A 16,449-nucleotide genomic window follows, 5' to 3' on the forward strand; every position below is an offset into this window, starting at 1 on the left:
GGCCCGCAACCCCCTGCGTGCCTCAGGATGAACTTGTCTTCCACAATAAAGCACGCCCTTGACCTGGGGTCCCTCCCCTGCAGTGAGCCCTGAGACCTGAGGCCTCAGGGGGAGCATTGGGCAGGGAGGGGCCCCGTTGGGAGGGCAGGCCTGTCTGGCCACTGTGGTGGGCACCGCCTCCCGGGCTCAGAGGAGATGGAGGGGAGAGCTGGACAAGGCAGAGTTAGCACAGACAGTTCCCAAAGGCTCATCTAGGTCTGATACATTTGTTACCATCCGTGGGCAGGAGAGCAATACATTGTTGCCAGCTAGAGCCTGCAGCCTTGCAGTGATGCCCTTCTCCTGTGCCAGGACCACAACTTGTGTGACCTTGGGCTGTGCCCTCCTCTTGGCCTCCTCTTGGCCTCCTCTGGCCTGTGACCGTGTCTCAGACTTGTCTCGCTTTGGGGACTTGGACGGTTTTGAGGAGCGCTGGCGGGGCAATTTCAGGGTGCCCCTTTCTTCGGGTTTTGAGTGATGTTTTTCTCCAGGCCAGACGGAGGTTGTGGCTTCACAGGAGGTAAAGTACAGGTCCCACTATGTCCAGCATGCACGCCATCCGCATGAGTCGCTACCGTGGATGTGGCCTCAGTCACCTGGCCGAGGTGTGTGTGTCTGCTTGGTAAAGATACGGTAGCCCCCCATCCCTGGTTCCTTGTCTGCTCTTTGCAAGGACACCATAACCCACACTCAGGGGTGTGAGTTTTCTCTGTCCGTGTGTGAGATTTTAACAGGAAACTTGAGCAGAAGCTGCTTACCAGAAATGGGGGAAACTGATAAGTAAAATTCTCAGACCTTCTCATCGCCCGCCCCTGCCAAGGCCCAGGGCCCGCTAATTTTGTCCACCCAGGGACTTCCTGCAGAAGGCTGATGTTCAGGGGGCTACTGCTGTGGTCCAGGCACCAGGGCCAGGTGGGGACAACTGCTGGGGGATGGGACAGCCCCATCCTCAGCCATGTCCTCACCCCCCGTGGGGCTGCAACCCTGCTCAGACTTTCACATTAGACATTCATTCCTTTAGCATTGACAAGACAGTTTCCGAAGCCCCCTTATATACCAGCACGCCTGCAGAAAATGCTTTATTTCCAACTGAGACAGGAATAGACCCAGGATAAGGCGTGCCCACATCAAAGACAGAGGTGAGGTCAGAATTCTCCGGTCCACACCTCACTGCTCAAGTGGGGTCATCACTGACAGCCTCTCCTGAATTTTCTGGCATGGGGACCCCCTGTTGACTCTCACCCCTCTCCCGGTCCCTCCTCATACTCCTCCCGGCTGCTTCCCAGGCCCTCCTGTCCGTCCGCCTTGGGTCCTTAGACCGTTTGATACTTAACTCGGGGCCCGTATACAAAAGTGTCTACAAAACTTGCCTCCCGCTTCGCAGAGGTGAGAAATAGTTACAGGGCCGTGGCTGGGGAACTTCCCTTCAGGAAGGGTTTTAGAAACCAGGGTTTTGTGCCAGTGGCAGTCTCATCCAGGCCATCAGGTGGCGTTCTCCCTGCCTGCTGCCTCTTTGCTCTTTCCAGGTGTGACCGTGGCCCACCTCTGAATAACTCTGGACAAGCCGGTTAGCCTCAGAGGATTCGTGAATTTGGACAGAGAGGAAGATGGAATCAGTCCAGTTTGCACCGTGGGTGAGTCATATCTGCAGAAGATGGAGAGATAGGAGGGACGTGGCCACCACCCCAGGGACGCCCGGAGCCCCTGCAGCTGGAAGAGCCAGGAAGGACCCTCCCTGGAGCCTGTGGAGGGAGCACGGCCCTGGGATGCCTGGATGATCCCAGATGCCTGGTCTCTAGGAAAGCGGGAGGATGAATTTCACTGGTTCTAAGCCCCCCATTTCTGGCCTTTTTTGTTTTTTTCAGGTGTCCCAGGGCACTTGCTTTTAAAATATGCAAGTTTGTGCGTTCTCTGTCCCTGGAGAAAAACCAGGGCCCTGGAGACCCCAGGGTATGAGACCCAGAGGGGAGGCACCAGCCTGGGTGTTGAATTCTGCTTTCGCTGGGGGGCTGGGCCCTCGGCTGAGACCCAGAAACTTCACTGTGGCCCCTCAAGCCCAGCTGGGCCTCCACCACCCATGGGGCTGTGTTTCGGTTTTAAATATCAGTGCGGCCCTGTCACAAAGCCTCAGAGGAACTCCCAGTCACGTGGCCGTAGCAAGAAGCTGGGGTGGGGGATGAGCTCGGCTGTGGAACAACCTCTGATTCCGTTTTACTTTTCGTTTTTGTGTTCAGAGAAGCAGCTCAGGAGGCTCCTTGTCTGTGTTCGCCATCGGGGTCCCCGTTGCCCAGGGACCGTGCTGAGGAAGACTCTGACTTGGGCATAGCATGTTGCTGGGGCCCCGACGGGATGGGCGTGTGGATCTGGAGTCTGGGCACGCGGCGTGGACCCAGCGGGGGCAACAGCAGAGAGGCCGCATTCTCATGGATGGAGAGAAGTCTCCATTCATCTCCTTCTTAAAACTGCAGATGACATCCACACAACCCACAATGCACTGTTTGAAAGTGGACACCTCAGCGGCACTGAGCACATTCAAAATGTCGTGGGACAACCGTTTCTGTCTCGTGCAAGGGCATTGTCATCTCCCCAGAAGGAGCCCCGTCCCTAGGAACAGTCCCCATCGTCCCCCTCCCCCAGCCCCGGACCACCGCTGACCCCTCTCTGTCCCTGCGGATCGACCTGCTCAGGACGTCTCCCACACACGGAATCCACCCCACGGGACCGTGGGAGTCTGGCGTCTCTCATGGAGCCTCCTGTGTTCAAGGTCCGTCCACGCTGCAGCCTGAGTGAGAGCCTCACTCCTGTTCCTGGCTGCGTACTATTCCACTGTGTGGCTGGACCCCATTCTGCTGAACCGTCCACGTGTCCTTCCATGGACACCAGGTCGCTCCTTCCTTTTGTCCATAGCCGACAGGGCAGGTGGGAGCCCCCGGCATGGATGCTATGACTAGGAGGAGGGAACAGCGCAAAGCCACCGCCCCCTGCATTGCTGGGATGGGCACAGGGCCTTTCCAAGTCCTCCTGAGGAGGGAGCGCCCCCTACTTGTGCACGCCGAGGCCCTGCTCCCCGGCCACGAGCTGCTTCAACAGGGAAGTGAAACCAGCTACCAGGGCCCTGTGTGCCCGAAACTGTGTTTGTTGTTCGAGGTGGCATCGGCCACAACCTTCAAGGGGGGAAGCCACGCCCCGGCCACCCCCGGTGCAGAGGGAGGCCCAGGGTGTGTCCTTTCCTCTAGCTCATCCTGCTCTGCTCAGTGGCAGCCGATGCTCCCAGCCTGCACCCAGGACGGGCACCAAGCGTGCCTGAGCACTGGAACCAGCCGAGGCCGGGCAACGCCCCTCTGCGTGCGTCAGCTTGGCCCTGAGATCAGTGCACGAGGCAGAGGTTCTGGACCGGCCGTGGGTCTGGTCTTTGAGGCTCAGGTGTCTGAGCTTCCCCGCATGGGCTCTGGGCACGTGCCTGCTCCAGCCAGCCCCTGCGATCACACTGGGGGACTGCTGACCCTGCTCGCTGGTGGGCTGTCCACCCAGCACCCCCGATACCCGGAGCTGGGATTCCCAAGCATTTGGGTAAAGAACACCTGTCCCCTCACCCACTGCAAAGGGCCCCAGTGGACTGTCTTGGAGTTTGGGCTGAGCAGGGCTGAGTTATCTGAAACCCCAGGGAGAAGGGGCTCCTCTCTGCCCGTGACTGGCTGTGAAAGGGTGATGTGAGTCGGGACGACGAGGCACGGGTCCCCTCTGTCCCCACACGCCACTCCGTGGGGGACCGTTCCTGCGGCCAGGGCAGGAAGGAGCTCACAAAATAAGCTGCGTCTGGTTTCCAGCTACAAACCGTCCTTGTGTCTGCCGCGCACCGTGGGAGATGGCCCGGGATTGTCGGTCCCTCGCTCCCACAGGTCCCCCACACACTCGGGCACCCCCATACCTGTGGCCTCACAGCGCAGTGAGCTCAGAGTGCCCACAGCCCTTCCGCACCGTGCTAGGTGAGGGAACCTTTCACACGGCAGTGTTGCCAGCGAAAAGCACACCGATGGAAACACACAACTAAGGCTGTGAAGAAGCTGCAGAGAGGTATCTCATGCCAGCTCAGAGGTTCCTTACGCTGGGAGCAGACCCCCTGCCTAGTCTGCGTGACATCCAGTCCCCGGGTCTGCCCCCGTCAGCGACAGCCCAAGACGCGTGGGCGAGGATCTAGGGACATCGAAACTCTTGTAGACAGCAGGTGGAAGTACAAGATGCTCGGGCCGCTTGGGAAAAAGGAGCTGGGAGTTCCTCAAACTGTGAAACAGAGAGTTACCGAATGACCTCGCAATTTCACTTCTGGGAATGGGCTCCAGAGCCTTGAGAAACCAACAGTGAAACAAAATCCCTCTGTGCATGTGGACGGCACGCTTGGCCATGACTGAACGCTGGAAACAATGCAAAGGGACATCACCCAGGGGACAGGCACACGCAATGTGGTCCATGCACACTGTGGAATAGTACGCAGCCATGAACAGGAGCGAGGCTCTGACTCAGGCTGCAGCGGGGACGGACCTTGAACACACGAGGCTCCATGAGACACGCCAGATGCACATGGTCCCGTGGGGTGGATTCCGTGTGTGGGAAATGTCCAGAGCAGGCCAATCCGCAGGGACAGAGAGGGGGTCAGCGGTGGTCAGGAGCTCAGGAAGAGGGGTGGGGACTGACTAGTCGTGGGAACGGACATCCTTTTGGGCTGGGAAACATATTTTAAACTAAGCCCTGACCCGTGTTGTTGAGTGGGTTGGGCGTCATCCTGCAAACGGAAAGGTAACCAGTTCCGTTCCTGAAACAGGTGTGTAGGTTACGGGTTCAGTGCCCGCCCACTCGGCCCCTGGACCACGTTGCTCTCTCACAGCGATGTTTCTCATCCGAGACCCTTCCCTTTCCCCCTCTCTCTAAAAACAACAGATCTGAACTAGACACAAGGGGCGATTACCCAGCGTTGTGAAAGCACCAAGTGCCCCTAAAGCAGACAGGATAAAAAAGTCCCACGGTGTGAGTCTCAGCTCGGTGTGCTCACACTCACAAACGCGTGGCAAGGAGAACACTCTGCTCCGCAGCATCCCCTGGGCTGGCTCTCAGCTCTGGTTCCGCGGGGCCTGCAGGTGCCTCTGTCCCACCAAGCTCGTCCGTTCTCATCTCGCGACGTCACGGTCCCCGTGGTCACACCGCGCGGCCAAAGGAGGGAGAGAGCCGTGGCCAGCACGACAGCCCCTCTGTGGCTGGTGTCGGTCCTCCCATCCCCTGCACGCCCCTCAGCAGTGTGGCATCCCTGGTGGTGGGAGGAACGTGGGCCCCTGGCTGGCCACACCCTGGGAGCAGCCTCCACAGACAGGACGGGTGAGGAGGGTGCAAAGTGCCACCGTGTCCTGGCTGCAGGGGCCTCGCTGTCTCACGCACACGGGTGTGATGGCTGGGACGGCTGTGTGCGGCACACAGGGATGCGCAGGGTGCAGACCAGGCGGCAAACCTGTCACCAAAGCAGTGCCCCGACCCCGTCTCTGGGGCGGACGTAACGAAGTGCGGGAGGCACGCTGGGAGACCTGAGTGCGCACAGATGGGCCCTCTCCCAGGCCTGCAGACCACAGCACGAGGTCACAGAGAGACTGGCCCGGGGCTGGGGCAGCGGCCTGGGACCGTCCTCAATGTGGGGCCAATCCATCGTCATTCACTGAGAGCTTCCAACGTAGGGGTGGGACCGGCCATGGAAGAATGATGTGTGCGCGTACATGGGTGGATGGGTGGGTGATGGATGGACAGACAGACAGAGAGGGAGAGAGACGGTGGGTGGGTGGGTGGGGTGCTGATTGGCAGATACATGAGGGATACATAGATACATACATAGATACATGGATACACGGATACATAGCTATATAGATACATGGATACATAGATACATAGACACATGCATATATAGATACGTGGATACATAGGTACATAGGTATATAGATACATAGGTACATGGATACATAGGTATATAGATACATAGATATCTAGATAATGGATACGTAGATATATAGATACATGGATACATAGATACATAGGTATATAGATACATAGGTGTATAGATACATAGATATATAGATACATCTATAGAGAGATATATGATAGATACATAGATACATAGATACATAGATATATAGATACATCTATAGAGAGATATATATGATAGATACATAGATACATAGATATATAGATACATAGATACATGAATACATATGTATAGATACATAGATACATAGGTGTATAGATACATAGATACATAGATATATAGTTACATAGATAGATACATCTATAGAGAGATACATGATAGATACATGGATACATAGATATATAGATACATGTGTAGATACAAGATAGATACACAGATACATGGATACATAGGTATATAGATACATAGATATATACATGGATACATAGTTACGGTGGGTGGGTAGAGGGAGGGATGTAAACAGATGATAGCTGACACATAGATGCACAGAGATGGTACATAGATATGAGGGATGGATACACACACACACAGACATGATACAACTGTGTGCATCTGTGTGGGACAGAGCTACGCTGGGGGGGTGGACGGATGAGTAGAGGTAGACAGCTGGTAGTAGGTGACAGATAGAAGGTAGACGATACACGGACACAGGTGGATAACAGACAGGTAATAGACACAGATCAATACAAGTTACAGCAAGTATCTAGGCTGTTACAGATGAGCGACCGCTAGCACCTCAGAGGTAAAGACACAGTCTGTGCAGTGTAGACAGACAGACAAACAGACAGACAGAAAGCCCTGGGTGTTTTCTAGAACAGAGCTTCAATACGGGCGGACCCAGCAGCCCCCTCGACTTTCAGGACAGAACCTCGGACTATCTCCAGCATGGAGCACCTCCTGTGTGCGCCCAGCTGACGGGCCTTAGGGCTCCCTTCCCAGGGGCACCTTCCCGGGAGCACTCACCCAGCTTCCGCCTCTGCCCGTGTTTGGGAATTCATCTCGTCACCGGTGCGCAAGCCACAGTCTCCTTTGGAGCCAGAAACTGCACCCGCACCCTGGGCAGACCCCCTGCTGTGAGTCAAGCCTGCAAAGCCAACACCACCTTCTGGCTGCAGAGCAGAGGGGGCTGCAATATGCAAGAGCTTTCCAATGTCCATGGAAAAATATTGTGGTAGCACAGCCTTCTTTCACTGTTTTTTCCTTCATTACAAAAAACCCAAAAAACCAAAATTGGAATTTGTTCTGTGTAGAAATGTGCCTTCATTTTCCCACCTGCTTCAGAAACCCCGTCCTGGCTTCTTGTGTGGGGCGTGTCCCCGCAGCACAAGTCACCCTGGGGCACAGGCTGTCGCAGCTGCCACCCCTCCCCTGGCAGGTTCCCCGTGAGCGCCGCGAGGAGGCGGGGGCCCCACAGGCTTGGCCTCCCCCAGAGCACTCAGAGACAGTTACACAGGAAACTCAGAACATGTTTCCTCTCTGCGAGCCCTGACTCTCCAGCCGGGCTCTGGGCTCGGAAAGACTCTGCTGTCAGCCGGGCACCACGGCCCCCCGTGCAAACAGGGAGCCACGTGTGGGCCACTGGCGCCGCAGCGGTGTGCGGGCACGGGCTGCTTCAGACGCACAGGAGGACCGGCTTGCTGACAGCGAGCTTCCAGGCTGTGCTACCTGCTCCTGACCCCCTGGGCTGCACACGCCCAACAGCCCAGCTGCTGCCTGTCCCAGGTGAGTCCTCCGCCTGCTCAGGAGAAACAGCAGGCCCAGGGTGCGAACGTGGGGAACATGGGAAGTGCAAGGAACCTGCCCCAGCGTTCTGCACCCAGAACAAGAAAGACCTCCAAAAAGGCTTGGCAAAGCCACTCAGCTCCAAAGAGTCACTTTCGTGCACTGCCTGCCGCTGGGCCAGACCCGCTGCACCCAGGGCGGGCGGGTGAGGGGCGGGCAGGTGTCTGTCCCAGGGACCCGCCGTCCTGCACCTGTGAGACCGCAGTCGGTGCCTTGCCACCAGTTTCGCTTAGAAACCGGGCATCTCAGTGCGTTCTTTCGATGGTCCCAGAAGGGTCGGAGGACCAGGGGACCCCATGTGCTGCCAGGGGAGCCGGCTTGGGAATTCCCGCGGCCGTACAAACGGAAGGCAGTCAGCAGCAGTTGGGTCACAGCCTGTGAACAGGAACTGTGCAGCCAGGGGTGCTGTGTTCAGGCAGAACAAGATTGATGTTCTTGGTGCGTTTGGTCAGCGGGGCCCGAGGCAGGAGGGCTGAGGAGCGGCAGCAGCGTACTCCAGTCCGGGCAGCTGGCTTCCAGTCGGGTGGGGCGCGCGGGGCTGGACATCAACACATATTTGTCTGCTAGGATGTTTCCGTGCTGGAAAAAAGGGTCTTTTTCTTGGGGCATCGCCACAGCCAGCCTTTGTGCGGGGAGATGGGGATCCCAGGATGTGGCCCCTGAAGTTTGGGGACCAGGGTGGATGGGTGGTTGGAGGTGTGGGAGCTCCAGGTGTTTATTTAATATGCACAACTGCTAGGGGTGTGGCGGGCAGCCCACCCGTGCACCCGAGGCAGAGAGAGCAGCTTGCAGAGAGTGGGAGTAGGGTGGGAGGCTGCCTGGTTGGCTGGCGGGCTGGCTGGCTGGCTAGGTATATGGGTGGGCGGATACATGGGTGCACGCATGGATTAGGTGCGTGCATGGGTGGGTGGGTGGATGGATGGATGGAAGCGGATGGATGGATGGATGGCAGCACAGATGAATGGATGGGTGAGTGGGTGAGTAGATGGGTGGGTGAGTGGGTGGGTGAGTCCATGGGTGTGCGGGCTGGTAGGTGTATGCTGGAGAGATAGACGTATAGATCAAAGAATGTACGTAGACACGGGAACGATGAATGAATGAACCCATTCTCAAGCACGCAGAAAAGCGTTTCTCGGTCTCAATCAAACCCAAAGAAAGTAGGAGGGAAATGACAAGGAGCAGGACACAGAGCAACCATGTGGTGCAGAAAACCCCCCAGGGGTGTCTGCCCCGTGGGGCGGTGTCGACCTGTGAACAACATTCATTCGGCTGTTGCAGGGGGTGGGGATGAAATCCCCGATGAGTCTCGGTCTCACAGGCGGTTTCTCCCAAACGGTGAAGGATTCCTCCTTTCTGTGTTCAGCTCACAGGGACTCATGGAAACCTCGTGAGGTCCCTCTGAGAAAGCTGTTGACAGCTCTGTACATGTGGGGAAACTGAGGCCCGGAGAGGCCAGTGGTGTAGCCAGTGTGACCCGGCCGTCAGGGGTGCAGGCCGCCTGCTACGAGTACCACTATTATTATTGTTGTCGGTGTTGTCGGTAGTCCGTAGGTGCAGATTCTGAGTGGCCTACCTGTCCACTGTCGTCGGAGCTCAGCCCCGCTTCTTGTGGGGCCAGGGTGAGGGCGGAACAGTTCTAGACCTCGCCCAGGGATGTGGTTGCACAATACTGTGAAGGCCCCATGAGCCACTAAGTCATTCAAGGTCGTGTCTCAACTTTCAAGTGACAGAGAGGGAAATACAGACCCGTGTGATGGGCCCACCCTCACTTCCCCTTGCCTGACGGCGGGCGGGCAGGCAGGCGGCTGCTTCCGACGGTCCCCGAGTCACGCGCTCGGATAACCGGCCAAGGGGTGCTCCTCAGAACCCCAACACTCGGTGCCTGTCCCCCGAGTGTCCCCCCACCTTCTAAATAAAAGGCACCCGTGATATTTGTGCACAGTTGAGGCAAAGGACAGGAGAGGCAGGCTTCTGCACTGGCGGGGAGGGGGCGCCCGGGCAGCCCCTCCGGCGTCCTCCTGCCGGGAGCTCACATTCATAGTTCACGCTGGATTCACGTCAGGGTGACAGAGATTACTCACAACCAACTCCCACGCCAGCCGCCCCGTAACAGCATCAGAGGTTTGCCTGTGATCAGAAGGGGCCATATGAGGAAGGTGATGGAGCCCAGAGATATGACTGGGGACCGCAGTGATGCTGGGGGACCAGAGAGGATGTCGGACATCAGACCAATCACTGAGGACCACAGAGATTTGCAAGGGACCGGAGTAAATATTGGGGAGCAGAGAGATGAGGAAGACCACAATCAATAGGATGAAGACCAACCAGAATGAATACGGAAATAACTGAGTATCAGAGAGAAAGAACATTGGGGTCCAGAGACAAGATCAGGGGCTGGGGGCAATATTGGGGCCTGGAGCGAATATTGGTGATGAAGAGAGTTTTGGAACCCAGACAGGACATAGGGGACCACAATAGATATTGAAGACTAGAGGGATTATTGGAGGGGCCAAAGAAAATATTGAGGATGAGATAGATTCTTAGGGAGCAGCTGCAGTATTAGGGGCACGGGCCTAAGGTTTCATCCTCACTATGTGGCATTTGGGGACGTTTTTCAGCTCGTGGTGTGGTCACATACACTTTACCTGGACATGCTCGTGGGATGTGTGGGTTGTGGCCAAATGTCTGAGCTCAGCAGTCCAGGTGTTTGCCCCAGCCCAGCAGACACAACGGTCCCAGATCCCCTTTGGCCACTGAAGTGGTTTCCCTGTGGCTGACAGCCTCAGACAACTTCCTTATGCCTCACGTGTGGTCCTCGGCCTCGGGGCAGAAGGGGGAGGCTGCAGGAGGGCAGTCATGCGCCAGGACTTCTGTGGGGTGCTGGGGGGAGGCAGAAGGGGACACAGGCTCCCTGCACCCCTGTCTGCTGCTCCCATCCACACATCTGCTCTGCAGTGTGTTCTTGCCGGCCCCTGTGCCAGTGAACGCCCAGCCTCCCCCGCCCCCCCGCCAAGTGCAACACAGCCCCATCCTGACTCCCCTGTTCTCACCTGTGTGGCAGGCGTCTGCTAAGGGCCGGGCCCCACCTGTTGGCTGCGTGCCCAGGGCCAGCCTGGGCTCCATGACCACTCTCTATGAGGTGTGAGTGTGTGGTGGGTCGCCCATGCCACAAGCCACCAGGTAACATGCCTTGCTTCTGTGGCGGCCTGGCCCCGGACAGCCCCATCCCCAATCACAAGACACGGCAATGCAGCGCACCCGGTCATCACAGAAATCAGCTGGGAGGGGGCAGCTGAGGGCAGCCTCTCACTAACGTCCCCAGTGGTAGCGACCACAGGCTGGTGACAAGGTCCCCATGCTGACCTGGGCCCTGGACCTCCAACCCCTCCTCCCTGCTGCGCTCCTTCTCAGGATGGCCCGGCCTCCCGTCTGGTGAGCCCACACAGGGGGTCTACGGACCGCAGCTCATGGACGCCCACCTGGTGAGTGGCAACATTGCCTTTATCCCCCAGGCTGAGCACCTGGGACACTGAGGGACAGAGGCTGGGGCCTTGTAAAGCTTCAGGAAACATCCTATAATGTTGTCAATGGAAACCACAGTCTCTGATTTCACATCCAGGACATAGCGACCCAGGCTGGACGCCCTGGCCTCAGCTCTGTGGACACTTGGGGCCAGATAATGCTGTGAGGTGGGGCTGCCCTGGGCATTTCTGGTCTCCACCCACTGGGTGCCAGTAGTGCCGTCCCCCGAGATATGGAGACCAACAGTGTCTCCAGACGTGGCCACGTGTCCTTCTCAGTGGCCATCTCATCCTCAGTTCTGAATAGCTGTGGGACATAGATAGATACAGGACAGATCGATGATAGATAGGTGGTACATACATGATAGACAGACAGACAGAGGATAGAAGACACACAGATAGATGCACAAGTGACAGACAGATATATCTGAGAATATAGATGGACAGATGGTAGACAGAGCGAGGTACAAAAATGGAGACAGAGATTGCAGATGATAGAGAGAGAGAGAGATAATAGATAGAAAGGTAGATGATGGATGGACAGGTAAATAGATGAGGGGTGGATGAATTGGGTACACAGGTAGAAGACGGCTAGCTAGATAATGGGTGGACGGGTGGATAGATGAATGGATGGACGGGTGGGTGGATGGATGGATGGATGGTGGATGGATGGTGGATGGATGGATGGGTGGATGGATGGATGAATGGATGGATGGCTGGTGGATGGATGGTGGATGGATGGATGGATGGTGGATGGATAGATGGTAGATGGATGGATGGGTGGGCAGATGGATGGTGGATGGATAGATGGAGGGATGGGTGGATGGATGGATGGTGGATGGTTGGTGGATGGATGGATGGATGAATGGATGGATGGATGGATGGGTGGATGGATGGTGGATGGATGGATGGGTGGATGGATGGATGGGTGGATGGATGGATGGATGGATGGTGGATGGATAGATGGTAGTTGGATGGATGGGTGGATGGATGGATGGGTGGATGGATGGATGGGTGGATGGGAGGATGGATGGATGGATGGATGGATGGTGGATGGATAGATGGTAGATGGATGGATGGGTGGATGGATGGTGGATGGATAGATGGGAGGATGGATGGATGGATGGATGGATGGATGGTGGATGGATGGATGGGTGGATGGATGGATAGATGGATGGGTGGATGGACGGACGGGCGGATGCACAGATCACAGACAGGTACCCAGGTACACAGGTAGGTGGATACTCAGATGGATGCAAGAAGGAAAGGTGCCTAAAGAGAAAGACGAGAGTGTCTCACGCTGAAGTCAGAGCCTCTCGCCCTCAGCCTCACAGCCTGACTTTGGGGCTGTAGGACACTCAGAGGTGGGGCATCCGGGGCCCTGTGTGGGAGGGTGTTGAGCAGCCTCCCTGGTCGGCACTTGCCCGACGGCGCCCCCTTCCTGTGATCACAAGCAGAACAACTGCAGACATTTCCAAGTGTCTGTGGGGTGGGGTGTCCACGGCCCCCTGTGGAAGGACCTTGGCCAACAGGCAGCCTGCTGACATGACGTTAGCGGCGTCTCGTTGGCTGACCACCCAGAGCTCTGAGGAACGGGGGCGTCTGGTATTCTCGGGAACTCGCAGCAGCAGCGCTCAGAAGACCAGCCAACGCTGCTCGTGTGGCATTGGGTCCAGTGACCCTAGCCCTTGGCCCTGTCCCCAAACCCACAGGGTGTGTGTTCGGGGCTCTGCGATGAGAGGGAAAGGGCCCTCCCGCCGGCCCTGTGTGGGTCAGGAGGTGGGGGTAAGGCCCGCAGGGTCCCCCATGGGGCCATGGTGTGGGCTGTGCACGGCCTTCCTCGCCGTGAGGACGTGGCTGTGTGGGCGCGGCCTGCCATGCATTTTACCTCCGACGTGGCGCCGTTCCCTGGCATCAGCTGCGTGTGTGCCTGTGGCCGCTCCGTGACCTAATGCCCTGACCTCGATTTCCTCTGCAATCGAACAGGAAAAATGGTGCTTTCTCTCCCCTTGCGGCAGAAGTCCCGTGCTGATACCCACGTTCCTCCGAGTATCAGGCCACACACACAGGCGAGGTGTGCACCCATGATCGAGGTGACATGGGACTGTAGCACCGCAGGTGACAAGGGAGGTGCTCCGCTGAGTGGTCGGGGAGTCTCTCCTAGCTCTGGGCGGGGCGCCCTCAGCTCCTCCGTGCCTCAGTTCACCACTCTGTGCCAAGGGCGTGTCGTCCTTCCATGGCCTTCCGTGTTCACTCAGCTGCACGCTTTCACCTCCGACGCACAGGAAATCAGGAAGCGTCAGCTCCCAGCTCCGTGGTGATTTTCCGGTGTTTTGGGGGGTCCCCATGTTTCTCATGCCACAACGTGGGGGCTCAGGAGGGGTGCCCAGAGATGGGGGAACCTAAAATTGCGTCGTGTTGGCGAGTCAAGGGGAATGCACCGTGGGCCCAAGGCTGTGCTCAGCAACCCATGCAGGAGGACCGCCCTGGTCTCCCCTCTCTCCTGACTCTGCTGTCCCTGCTCCTTCACCTAAGGAGGGGCCTCCAGTAGCCTCATCGTAAGGGGAGGGGAGTTCTCGACCCAACTGGCCTATGACTCAAACATGGAGAAAGGGGGTCCCTCAAGTCATGCCCAGGACTGAGCCTTCCCTCCCCTCAACCTTGCCCAGCTCCTGGGACCCCAAGTGTCTGAGACTTTCAGCTAAGTGGCACTGACGGTCATGTGGGCCCTCATCCACATTTCCTCAGCCCCAGTCACACCAGGTGCATCGTCATGGGCTGACCCCGCCGTGGACGGAGGGCCTTGGTGCTGCAGCTCCAGGGGTCTGGCTGCAGGTGATGTGAGGGCTCCAAGGGGACAGGGGGGGTCTCGGGCATCCCAGAGCGGGACACGTTCACCATGCATGCTGGGAAAAGTCAGCAGTGACATAGGGAGTCTTGCTTCTCTGACAGATTCTGTGTTTGTGAGGGTTCTGCCAGGAAGCCGACCGGTTGTCCGTGGGGTGTGAACCGGGCTGGACCACACGGTGCCCACAAAGCGGGTGGAGCGTTTTCTGGGTGGTTCTATGAGGGTGTTTCAGGATGAGACCAACATCTGGGGGAGTGGGCTGAGTCAAGAAGACGGGCCCACCCTCCCATCAGTTGGAGGCCTGAACAGCACAAACTGGCTGAATGTGTTTGAGCCGGGACCTCGGTCTCCTTCTGCCCTCAGGCTGAGACAGACAGCAGGAGCTCTGCCCGGTCTGCAGACGGCAGACGGCGAGTCACGGAGCTCCTCAGCCTTACGGTCATGGGAGCTGATTCCTTAAACACATCTCGTGGGAAGGCATCGCTTCTGTCCAGGCTGCAGGACACAGAAAACACAGGAACCGAGGCAGATGGCAGATGGGGAGAGAGATAGACAAGATAAATACACGTATAGACATACGTAGGTAGATAAGACAGATGCATAGTGATTGCCAGACACATAGATACGGAACATAAAAGAATATGGGGTAGATACACATATGTGGAAGAGAAATAAATATGAGAGAGGAAGAGAGATAAATACATGACAGGTAGAAAGACAGATAGAAGATAAGAGAATACAGGAGAGACAGGTACACAAGATACAGAAGATAAATGCGTGATTGGTGTATGACAGGTAGGCACATACCTGCGTTCATTCATACATAGATGGGTGAGAGAGGAGACAGAGAGACATTGGAAGAGAGACAGAGAGACAGACAGACAGAGAGACTGGCTTTCTTAAAGCTTTGACTCCCCAGCAGGCCGCAGGCCAGCTGTGGGCACAGCTGGATCCCGAAGGCCTTCTGCAGACGGGAGTCCCACTTCCTCAGGGACCTCTCCGTCTGTCTTCTCTCAAGTCCACGGGCTGACCGAGTGAGGCTCACCCAGGGGGTGGGAGGCAACCTGTTTCACTCAAAGTCCACCATGTTCAATGCTAATCTCATCCCACACAATACCTGTGTAGCAGTGGGCAGACCACTGTGGGACCCCGCACGCAGACCCCGCAGGTGGCACCGGGGTGATGCAAAATATTCACAGTTTGGTAGCAATTCTCCTGGCTGACACCTGGTCCCAGAGCCTTGCTCACACTCACTGACCCTCACACTCACTTGCCTGACTCCGGTGTCCATCCCAGGCCCCCTGAGGGTCTTCTGTGCCCGCCATGGGTCTACCCAGTCTGATGTCCACCCTGGGTTTCTGTGTCCGGCCCCTCACGGCTCCGTGTGGCCCCTGGCTGTCCATTCAGCTGCCCCCCTAAATCCTACTCTGTGGGTGAGAGGGCTTTCAGGGCCTCCCCACACCCCAGAAAAATACAAGTACCCAGGAAATGGAAATGTTGACGGCCATGGGGATGTGGCCAAGCCTCCGGACGCCAGTCCCCATGTCAGCAAGGGAGATGGGCTGTCTCAAGATCCCTCAGGAAGTAGGGAACTCAGCTGCCCCCCAAACTCATCCAATGGGCCTCTTCTTTTCCTAACTAACTCAGTGAGCTTCCTCCTTCTCCTGCCTGAGCGATAAAGCACCCGGCTCATGTCAGCAGGGGCCAGAGCACCAGAGGACGTGGTTATTTATCCGCGTTCGGTTGTCTTGGGCAATCTTCGTGCGCACGCGTTTTACACACCAAAACATTGTTCCAGCCCCAGGCGTAGAGTATGATGACATCACATAGGTATTCACCTGCGGGACCGTGTTGTTAGGGAAGCAAAGAAGATGCTTTGCTGAAAGAGCCATCAGCACGGTTATCTGTTGCAAAGTTCACAAGTGGGAAACGATGAAAGAATAGAACGGTGAAGGAGTTTTAGGAATTCAGTAGTAGAAAGGAAGAAGTGTAACTATGTTACTGCATTCCTTGCAAAGTCCTTGCCCATAGTTTCTTTTGTTGCTGTTGTTGTTGCTTTTTTTTTTTTTTTTTTTTGGTCTTAAGCTAACTGATCACAGTCTGAACTTTGTGGTCAGAGGCAACTGAAATCTTTAGTTCCGTCTCTGAAGATTGTCAGCAGGAGACGCGACGTGGTGTGCCAGTTCCCACCGTGAACAACCCCACGGAACGCACCGAGCAGACAGTGGATGTGCTCGTGA

At 56.7% G+C, this 16,449-nt stretch overlaps 1 protein-coding gene across 1 annotated transcript in view; it reads left to right on the forward strand.

The window, feature by feature from the left end:
- Nucleotides 1–7,508: 7,508 nt before the first annotated feature.
- The window catches only part of LOC112313315 (S-geranylgeranyl-glutathione receptor P2RY8), a 30,339-nt gene continuing 21,398 nt past the window's right edge, over nucleotides 7,509–16,449 (forward strand). Inside the window, exon 1 of the mRNA XM_053917288.2 lies at nucleotides 7,509–7,780. The gene's annotated coding sequence lies outside the window, so the exon portion shown is untranslated. The remainder of the gene's footprint in view (nucleotides 7,781–16,449) is intronic.

This window comes from Desmodus rotundus, chromosome X (assembly GCF_022682495.2).
Source record: "Desmodus rotundus isolate HL8 chromosome X, HLdesRot8A.1, whole genome shotgun sequence".
Lineage (NCBI taxonomy): Eukaryota > Metazoa > Chordata > Mammalia > Chiroptera > Phyllostomidae > Desmodus > Desmodus rotundus.